The sequence below is a fragment of the Zingiber officinale genome, chromosome 1A, assembly GCF_018446385.1.
Source record: "Zingiber officinale cultivar Zhangliang chromosome 1A, Zo_v1.1, whole genome shotgun sequence".
NCBI classification, from domain to species: domain Eukaryota; kingdom Viridiplantae; phylum Streptophyta; class Magnoliopsida; order Zingiberales; family Zingiberaceae; genus Zingiber; species Zingiber officinale.
This window is the reverse complement of record NC_055987.1, coordinates 178184040-178194383: the sequence shown is the minus strand read 5'-3', so window position 1 is coordinate 178194383 and position 10344 is coordinate 178184040. Positions and strand designations below refer to the sequence as shown.

At 42.8% G+C, this 10344-nt stretch overlaps 1 long non-coding RNA gene across 1 annotated transcript; it reads right to left on the bottom strand.

Annotated features, from left to right (window-relative positions):
• Positions 1 to 4185: 4185 nt before the first annotated feature.
• Positions 4186 to 5134, bottom strand: LOC122012729. The gene is made up of 3 exons (XR_006120309.1): positions 4726 to 5134; positions 4468 to 4646; positions 4186 to 4225 (listed from the first exon to the last, which is right to left on the bottom strand). It is a non-coding gene; the product is annotated as an uncharacterized LOC122012729 (long non-coding RNA).
• Positions 5135 to 10344: the final 5210 nt, after the last annotated feature.

The following is a 10344-nucleotide window of genomic DNA, read 5'->3' as shown; positions in this document are numbered from 1 at the left end:
GAAACACTAGGGCGAATAAATCCTCTGTCTAAAAGCTCCTGGAGTTGAACCTTCAGCTCGTTCAACTCTTTTGGTGCCATACGATACGGAGCTTTCGATGTCGGCGCGGTTCCCGGAATCAGCTCAATAGCGAACTCCACTGGCCTTCTGGGAGGCAAACCTGGCAGCTCCGCTGGAAATACATCTGGGTACTCCCGGACTACAAGAACTTCGGAGAGTTGCGAACTACTACTGTCCTCAGTACTGATCAACGATAACAGAAAACCATGACAGCCGTGAGACAGCAGCTTCTGCGCCTGAATCGTCGAAATAATCGAGATGTCGTCATCTCTGATGCCAGTGAAACTCCACGAGGGTTGGTTCGGAGGCTGGAAGGTGACCACCCTCGTCTGGCAATCAACGGTAGCATGATATACTGACAGCCAATCCATGCCAAGAATGATATCAAACTCGACCATCTCCAATACTAGAAGATCTACCGTAAGTATCATGTTGCCAAAGTCTAACGGGCAACCTCTGATCTCCGGTGACGTCAAAGTATCACCGGACGGTAGGGAGGCAGTCAATCACTACAGTGGGTAATCTACCAATCTCCGCATAAAGGTACGAGATATAAAAGAGTGCGAACTACCGGTATCAATCAAAATATCGGCGATAAATGCATAAATGGAAATCGTACAGCCCGTCGGCCCACTGAGCATCCTCTCTGGTAATCGCATGAACACGACCCGTCTGGCGGAGGAGGAGGTGGTAACATCTTGCCCGCTGTGGCGCGAAGCTGCCAGTAGTCTTGGACTATGTGCGAGATAAGGCGAGAGGATGGTGACGTCTTGTCTTGGTGGGGAGTCGACATCGCCTCGAGTCGGATAATAAGGTCACGGAGCAAAACTACGGGGTGCTACTGAGCACTGAGTACTCTGTCCAAGCATGTCAAATCTTTGCTGCGAGGGCTGCTCCCTGTGAAGGTGTGAATCTCCGCCCTCCTCGTCGAGACACTGACTGACTAGACTGTCCCCTCTGCTCTAACCCTCCGGAGGCCGTGTCTTGAGCCTTGGTGACAATCTCGGTTACGGTGCCCGGCGGTTGCAATAAAAGCAAGACTGTTCCAATCTTGTGAAGTGATGTGGTCTGGAACCACATCGGAAACATCATATATCGGTGGGTGTTTCCGATCTGCAGGAGACCGGAAGCGTCCGAGGAAGGCATCACGACTTGAGGCCTACAAGAAACCCGGAAGAACTCGACCGATCGCTGCGACTACTCGATCTGCCGCTTTGTGTCTGCTGGACTGCCACGATGTCGACCAGTATGCTTTCTTTTCTGTCCGGATATCTTTGTGAAGCTAACTCTATCATCAAAGCTCGATTCAATGCATCGAATAAGATGTAATCCCTAATCCGGCAAGTTGTACATGCAGATAACCATCCAATCCCTGTATAAACTGCATCATGCGAGTTCTGTCCTCCGCAACTAACTCTGGACAAAACTGAGTCAACCGGAGGAATTCAGTATTATACTCGGTCACTAAGCGATTATTCTGCCTCAAACTCATAAAATCCATCGTGAGCCATCGATAGGGGCGGTGGAAAAGCGGCTCTCAAAGCCTCTCGAACTGGTCCATGTGACGTTCGCTCACCAATAATAGAGCCGAGTAACCCACGGGCATTAGCTTCATCCGTAAATGGTAGCGTGACCGCTTTCTCCCACTCGGAGCAAGCCATATAGAAGAAAGTCTGCTCCATAGTCTCTATCCATGACAGAGCCATACTCGGATCGAGATCTCCGTGGAAAAGAGTGAAACGAGTGACAGAGCCAGTGCTGGAATCCTAGCTCGTGCAGTGACAATATCAGTGAGCTGTGTCGGGACGGCTGCAGGAACTGGCGGAAACACTGGAGCTGATACTACAGGTGGTACCGCGGAATAGACCGGAGGAGGAACTCCCGGTGCTACTGTATATACCGGAGCGTAAGCCGTCGGTGGTACTGACTGGGGAACAAAAGTGGTGGCAGCTGGAGGTACGGTAGGTAATGGTACCGGATATGGTGCAGCTGCTGCTACTGTAGGCACTGGGGGCACAGGTGTGTCGGACACATAAAAATAAGCAGTTTAAATCATTCAGATTTATGCTCTAGCCAATGTCATTCATTAGAAAATTACACTAATAATTGATCCGAAATCTATTCTATATGGAATATTAGCTATCAGAATTAACATTTATGATCTAAATCTGATTCAGTCCCTATATTAACATTTATGATCTAAATCTAATTCAGTCAAACATAATGATCAAAATATTAATTCACTCATTAAATTAAATTACGATAAAAAAAGTCACCAATATCTATTATTAAACACTAATTGGTTGTTAGATGTTTAAATTAGTCCCCAATTTGACCTCAAAATTCCGAACGTACATATCGCCGGAAATCCAAATAAATCCGAAACGGAAATCCGAAACATAACCATATCGAAAATCCGATAATGCCCAGTTTGACTCGCAAACCTGGCTAACCCAAATATCCAGAATACTAAAAGCTGGTATCCGATAAATCTCCAGAACACCAAAAGTAGGTATCATAACCCGCTCTGATACCACTAAATTGGTATCAGATAAATCCCGAAAATCCAAAATACGAAACAAAAGGTCGTAAAACTGTGCTCTGATACCACTAAATTGTCACGCCCCAGAGGAGTCCCTGTCCGAGAAAATTTCGGCAGCATCTCCCCTGTACGGTGGACAATCTGAAACTTTTCTACATCTCACAAATACCTCAGCCACAGACAGCTGGAATAATAACAACAAAATAAAACATCACCACGCAGTTATATATAATCTATTCAGCCTCTGGCTGTCACAACCACGCAGTTAAGATAATTAAACAGTAAAATAATACTCTGACTCGAAATCCACCCTACTCCACTACACTCGTAAAGCTCAAATCCGACGATCTCACCTCTTCTGCCGTCCAGGCAGGCATGTAGTAGAATAAAAACCAAATCCAAATCCATCGATATAATAAAATCTATACCATGTCCATAAGTAAAATAAATCCAGAACATAACAAGTTCAAACAGTCTAGAACAGAAAAGGGAACCAAACGAAAAACCAATCAAATCCTCGAGGTCTGCAGGGACCAGCAACTGGAACTCTCTCCTGACAGCATCAACCTGAAAATATCAACAATGGAGGCGGGGTGAGTCCAACACTCAGCAGGTACAATTGATATGCAAAGTAAAGAAATAACACCTAGCACTAATCATGCGTACAGTCTCCTGATAAAGATAAAGGTAAATGCAAACCGAAGAAGAAAGGAGAGAATCTGTACTAACCAGGACCCGGTATAAGGACAGACAGTCCGAAAGATATAGAAGACATGTATGCATGTCAAACATAGGTATCCAAACAATATGCAGCATATAAATGCAGCAAACACAATCACAAACAATAAATGCATCATGCATATGATGCCAATGTCATGGTCACCCCTGACGCGCCAACTCACAACAAAGTGGGACCAAGTGGGTAGGGCTGTGACAACCGTGCACTCAACAACACTCCTGATGAGTGATCGAGTGGACGGGATGTTGTCGGTACATACGTACTCTACCCCAAATCATAAATGGGGGCGTAATGCTCTCATCTCCCGTACACTATGACGGGGAGGAATCTCTAACGTGCTACATGCGTCACACTACCCGAGCGGATCAACGGAGCAGGAAGAGTCAAACGGCGTGCTACCACGTGTCACGCTACCCATGAGGCGTCAGCAGAGCACCGAACAATGATGGCGGCAAAGTGCTCAACAATAATGGAGCAATCTATCGCCAAAGATGCGATCATGCAAATGGTGCATGTCACTAAGCATGGTAATATACTAAACCAACCTCTGGACATATAACAATGGGCACCATAGTGAATAAATCATATCAAGGTATACTGATCAAATAAGGTATTAAACCTAGGTCCTGACATGGTAAAACATGGTTATATCACTAGCCATGAGCATGATAGATCGGTACAAGATCAATACGAAATGAAATCAAACAATCAATCAAACAGGTAACATGTGTTGGGCAGTGATTAACCGAAACAAATAGGAAACACAATTAATGCAACATATTATTTCATTACTAAGCATATCAAAGACAATAAGTCAAAAGTACTCGCCTACGAAAATAGAAAAGTCCAATCCGACTCCGAGATACTCGTCTCGTGTCAAAATCCTGTGTCACAATATTTAATTTAGTTAATTCTATCATGCCTTCATTAACCAAACCAAATCATAATTTCATTAATCAATTAGAGTTAAACTCATTAACCCTAACCCTTTTCACAACTACAATGGATTAGGTATCTCCAATTATCTACAATCAAATTGTGTCAGATTAATACATGAACTTGATACCTAACCATGTAATCTATATTTATTCTAATAACAATGCTCTTACTTCAATCCAAAACTCACCCAGATTGAGGGATTTCACCGCTGATCGTTGTCGGAGGTACACGCTGCGATACCAATCAGATTTGGCAGCTCTGAAAATTCTTCCTCACTGTCGGAACAGAACTAAAACAGTGGGACAGTGTTGATTCCAGCAGCAAGCTACAATTTTTCCTCGGATCTGGCCGGAAGTGACGAGATCCCTGCACAACTCAGTTTTGTTGGCAGATTTAGCAAGGATAACACCCTACTACTAAATCCAAATATAAGAGGAAAATGTACCTCCAATCCGGCCACCGGTAACCCTAAATCAGCACTATCATAGTAAACTTACGTGACTGAATCGAGAAAAGGGGAGAGATGTGCCACCGAACTCGAGCCCTAGGTCAAATCTGCCCTGCTCGAAAGGAAAGAGGCGCCGGCGGCTAGCTAGGGCACGAGCACAGCAGAGAAGAAACTCGTCGTCGATGCTGCTCCGTGCGGCGCCGGCGGCTGTGAACCCACAACTAGGGCACGGAAATCAGCCGGATGGGGCGGCGATGGTGGAGACGACTAGGAGGCGATCGGCGGCTTCACAGAGGTGCGGCCTCAAGTGGCGGCAGCGACGTCACAGAGGAGTTGAAGCTTGGCCAGCAATGTGCAGCGATTGTGCGGCTCGGAAGGGAAAGAAGGAGAAGTAGCCGAGGGTTTTTTTTTTGTGCACTCGGGGAGAAGGAACCGCTCGTGCGGTCGGTTAGGGCACGGGGAGAAGGCGCACGATCGGCGTCGGGGAGAAGAAATGAGGAAACGGCAAAAATGCAGGAAAAAGGAAATAAATAAATAAAGGAAAAGAATTAAGAAAAATTCAACTTTTCCTCATTTAATTAGGGTAGCCAAAACAGGCTTTTCCGGACCCCGTTTTTTATCCCCGTCAACTCATCCGTACGAGCTCCGAAAAATTCCCGAAAAATTTCCATAAATTCCGGAAAATTCCCTTATTAATATTCGCCTATTTTCCGGTATTTTACACGAACCTTGGAGAAGAGGTAACCAACCGGGATTCTATCAGATACGCGCTCAATGCCTTCCCGAGAACTCTAGAGTGGGCCTCCTTAATAGATGCACATTACATCTCTAAGGATCTCGAGGTAAGTACTTTAGAACAATTATTTTCTACTTTTGAACTTCATGAATCTCGAGTTTCAGAACCCAACGGAGCAGAGAAGACAAGTCAGAACATTGCCTTAAAGGCAAAGATGAACAGTTCTGACTCCGAAGCCTCAGTCGACGAATCCGAAGCGACACTACTGGTAAGACGCTTCAATAAGTTTTTCAGTACTAATAAATTTAAATCGCAGAGGCATCATCGAAAGAAGAGGACGGTTCGCTGCTACAACTGCCACGAAGAGGGGCACATCAAAGATGACTGCCAAAGCTAAAGAGAAAGGAGAAAGAAAGGGTAAAGTTAAAATACAAGAAGCCAGAACCCTCCAAACACAAGAACCTAAAGGCCACATGGGATGATTCGTCATCCTCCGAATTGGAAGTCGAAGAATTCTCGGGACTAGCACTGATGGCCAACCATCAGCTAGAAGAAACGTCCAACTCAGAGATGAGCATCGATGAAGGGGGAGGAATGTCATAAGAAAGCTGTAGTGAAGGGGGAGCGTCACCAGATCAGGTAAGTAAGGTACGCAATCTAACCCCGAATCAATCTTTTAGATTTATTAAAGCTCTTTCTAGAAAATTAGATAAATTAGAAAAAGAAAATGAAAATTTAAAATTAGAAATTGAAAAATTGAAAAATGATGCATGCTTAAAGAAATTTTCAAAGTAAAAAATTAGAATTTATGTTAAATTAAATTGGTATATAAGGAAGCATCAAGGTCAACTTAGGAAAATACCAAGAAACTATGTACCCCCTAGATTTTTGAATAATCCTGTAGGAAGGAACCTCTATTGGGTTCCAAAATCTGTGCTTAATTAATTTTTCAAAAATTAAAAGCTTACAGTGAGAAAATTAAACATTGAAATTCTTTATGGAAGCTTTGTCTAAGGAAGTGGTTGTTGCTCCAATAACCAAGAAGGCCTAGTATCTCGTCACGACCTGAAAGCTAAAATATTGAAAGAAAATGTTTAATTAACTTTCTGAAAAAGCATTAAACAAGAATTAAATAATGCTTTGAAAGTTTATCAAATTTTTGTTAAAATAAACAAAAATTCCTTAAAAATATTTTTTCTTGAAAATTCTAACTTAGAAATTATTTTTTTTATTTTTAGAATTTTTTTTCTAGAAAAATCCTAAATAACTTCATTTGACTTAGAAAATTTTCAGTTTAGATTTAGAAATTTGTTTTATAATATTCTAAAAAGTTCATTCTTGCTTAGAAATTTTTTTAATTCAATATAACTTGAAATTGTTTCAAAAATTCATTTTTACTTAGGAAAAATATTTAATCTTACTTGAAAATATTTTACTTAAAATCCCATTTTTGTTGTGATCAAAGGGGGAGAGAAAAGTACAAGTTTAGGGGGAGTTAGAAAGAATTAGAAAAAACTTAATTTTTTTTTAAAATGTGTTGCAATTTTACTAATTGCAAATTATTCTTAACTTGTTAGTTTAGTAATTTTTCTTTAAAATTACTATTTATGTCTATTTTAACCCTAACTTGAACTTGGGTTGATGCACATCAAAAAGGGAGAGATTGTTGGACCCCGTGGTAGTTTTGATGTGATCAACCAAGTTGGTTAGGTCCTGCTGTGTTTGATCCCTGTGTTTGAGTGTGCAGGAGCTTAGGAACACAAGAAGTCGAGCGGAACACGCAGCTAGCGAGAAGGACGACACGGGAAGGGAGCTGACGGGCTCGATGCGTTCGAAGGACGAGAGAGCTGCGGAAGAGTACTCCGGTGGGCGTGAAGAGCGTGCGCAGCGTTCGAGGGAAGTTAAGCCAGGACGGAAGGCTGCTCGAGGAGAAGGCCGGGAATTGGGTTCGGGTGAGCCCTATTCCGGTTGGCCGCAATCACCCAAAAGAACGGAGCGCCGGAAGCTGGAGAAACCAAGCTGGAACTTGAGCTGCCAGCTTGGAGGCGCCTCCAGCTTGAAGGCGCCTTCAACCCTATTGAAGGCACCTTTAACAGGTCACTTTTGACCATTTACGTTGCGGATAAAGTTTTATCCGCTGACCGAGCTGGAGGCGCCTTGAACCTTGTTGGAGGCGCCTTGGACCCTCGGGATAGACTTTCTAGGAGCTATAAAAAGGCCCCTGGAGCTAGGAATTCAACAACAACTGAAGCAATCAATTTATAAGCAATTCCTAGCAGTAGTTCTGAGCAATTAGAGTGTAAAAGGCTTCTCCGCCTTCAGAGAAGGAGAATTTTCTTAGTGCGCTTTTCACTGCCTTGGATTAACAACCCTCTTGGTTGTAACCAGGTTAAATTTCTGTTTCTGCTTCTATTTTCTGTCTCTACTATTTTTCTACTGCATTTATTCTGAGTTGAAATCCGAGGAGGGTAGTTTCATTTTTGTTTACAGCAATTCACCCCCCTCTTGCCGGTTTCCGCTGCACCAACACACAGCAGCCTTCATACTCAACCGTGTTCCATCCAAGGCTGTGATAAAGACACCATATAGGATATGGACTAGGAGAGATGCCCAGATGTCTTTTATGAGGATTTGGGGTTGTGAGACTTACGTTCGACGTCAGGTCTCGGACAAACTGGGACCCAAATCCGATAAGTACTATTTTATTGGATATCCCAAGGAAACGAAGGGATATTACTTCTACATTCCCAGTCAACACAAAGTAGTTGTGGCTAAGACTGGGTATTTCTAGAAAGGGACTTTGTTTCTAGAAAAACTAGTAGAAGTACGATCAATCTTGAAGAAGTTCAAGATATGGACCATAAAACTGAAGCCTTGATGGAAGTTGAACTGGAACCACAAAGTGTTGTGGATGATGAGATTGTTCCACAAGGAGTTGAGGAACAACAACCAGTTCGAGTAGACATATCTCTTCGCAGGTCTGATAGGGTACGTCGTCAGCCTGAGAGATACTCATTTCTCTTGTCTGACCATGATGATGCTAAGCTCATTGAGAATGAGCCTACCTCTTATCAGGAAGCTGTGATGAAATCAGATTCTGAGAAATGGCTAGAGGCCATGAGATCCGAAATGGAATCCATATACACCAACCAAGTATGGACTTTGGTTAATCCACCTGAAGGGGTCAAACCCATTGGGTGTAAGTGGGTCTTTAAAAGAAAGACGGACATGGATGAACTTATATATAAGGGTCGTTTGATAGCTAAAGGTTTCAAGCAAATTCATGGTATTGACTATGATGAAACCTTTTCTCCAATAGCGATGTTTAAGTCCATTCGGATCATGCTTGCTATTACAGCAAACCACGATTATGAGATCTAGCTGATGGATGCCAAAACCGCGTTTCTGAATGGAAACTTGCTCGAGGATGTGTACATGACACAACCTAAGGGTTTTGTAGATCCACAGCATACTAGCAGAGTATGCAAGCTACATAAGTCCATTTATAGACTAAAGCAAGCTTCTCAGAGCTGGAATCTTCGATTCGATGATACGATCAAATAGTTTGGTTTCATCAAGAATAAAGATGAACCCTGTGTCTACAAGAAGGTTGTAGGGAACACAGTTGTCTTCCTTGTATTGTATGTGGATGACATACTACTCATTGGGAACGACATCCCTTTGCTGCAGTCTGTAAAGACTTGGCTAGGGAATTGTTTCTCAATGAAGGACTTAGGTGAAGCAGCCTGTATTCTAGGCATACAGATCTATAGAGATAGATCTAAGAGATTGCTTGGCCTAAGTCAGAGTACATATGTTGACAAGGTATTACTACGGTTTGCCATGCAAAATTCCAAGAAAGAATTTCTGCCGATGTCACATGGTGTGAGTCTTTCGAAGACTCAAAGTCCCTCTTCTAGAGAGGAGAGAGACCGTATGGATAAGATCCCTTATGCCTCAGCCATAGGATCTATCATGTACGTCATGCTATGTACTCGTCCTGATGTTTCGTATGCTTTGAGCATAACGAGCAGATACCAGTCAAATCCAGGTGAAAGTCACTGGATAGCAATCAAGAATATTCTTAAGTACTTAATAAGGACTAAAGAATATTTCTTGATATATGGAGGCGATGATGAACTAGCTGTAAAGAGTTACAGTGATGCCAGCTTCCAAACTGACCAGAATGATTATAGATCGCAGTCTGGGTTCATGTTTTGCTTGAATGGTGGTGCTGTGAGCTGAAAGAGTTCGAAGCAGGACACAGTTGCTGATTCTACAATAGAGGCCGAGTATATTGCTGCATCAGAAGCAACAAAGGAGGCAGTTTGGATCCGCAAGTTCGTTACTGAGCTTAGGGTGGTTCCTAGCATAGCCGATCTGATAGAGCTCTATTGTGACAACAATGGAGCAATTGCACAGGCTAAGGAACCTCGCTCACACCAACAGACCAAACACATACTACAGCGCTTCCATCTCATTCGAGAGATCATCGATAGAGGAGATGTGAAGATTTCCAGAGTACCTACAGAGACTAACATCACTGATCCCTTGACCAAGGCTTTAGCACAGAGAAAGCATGATGGTCACACTAGGTTATTGGGCCTTAGAGCCTACACTGATTGACACTAGTGCTAGTGGGAGATTGTTAGTTAGAGCCCTAGAGCCAATCATTTGATGATTGTTGTATGGACTCATTGTATCATATTCCTATGTATATAAAGGCATTTGTTTTGGTTATTATACTTACTTGTATTGGTGCCAAATAACTAAGTATAATAGCTTCCTTGAGTAGAAGGTTCTTATCTATATCAATCGATTGGTTGAATCGATAGTGAGATGATATAGAGAACACTACTCTTAATCATTCCTAATCAAGT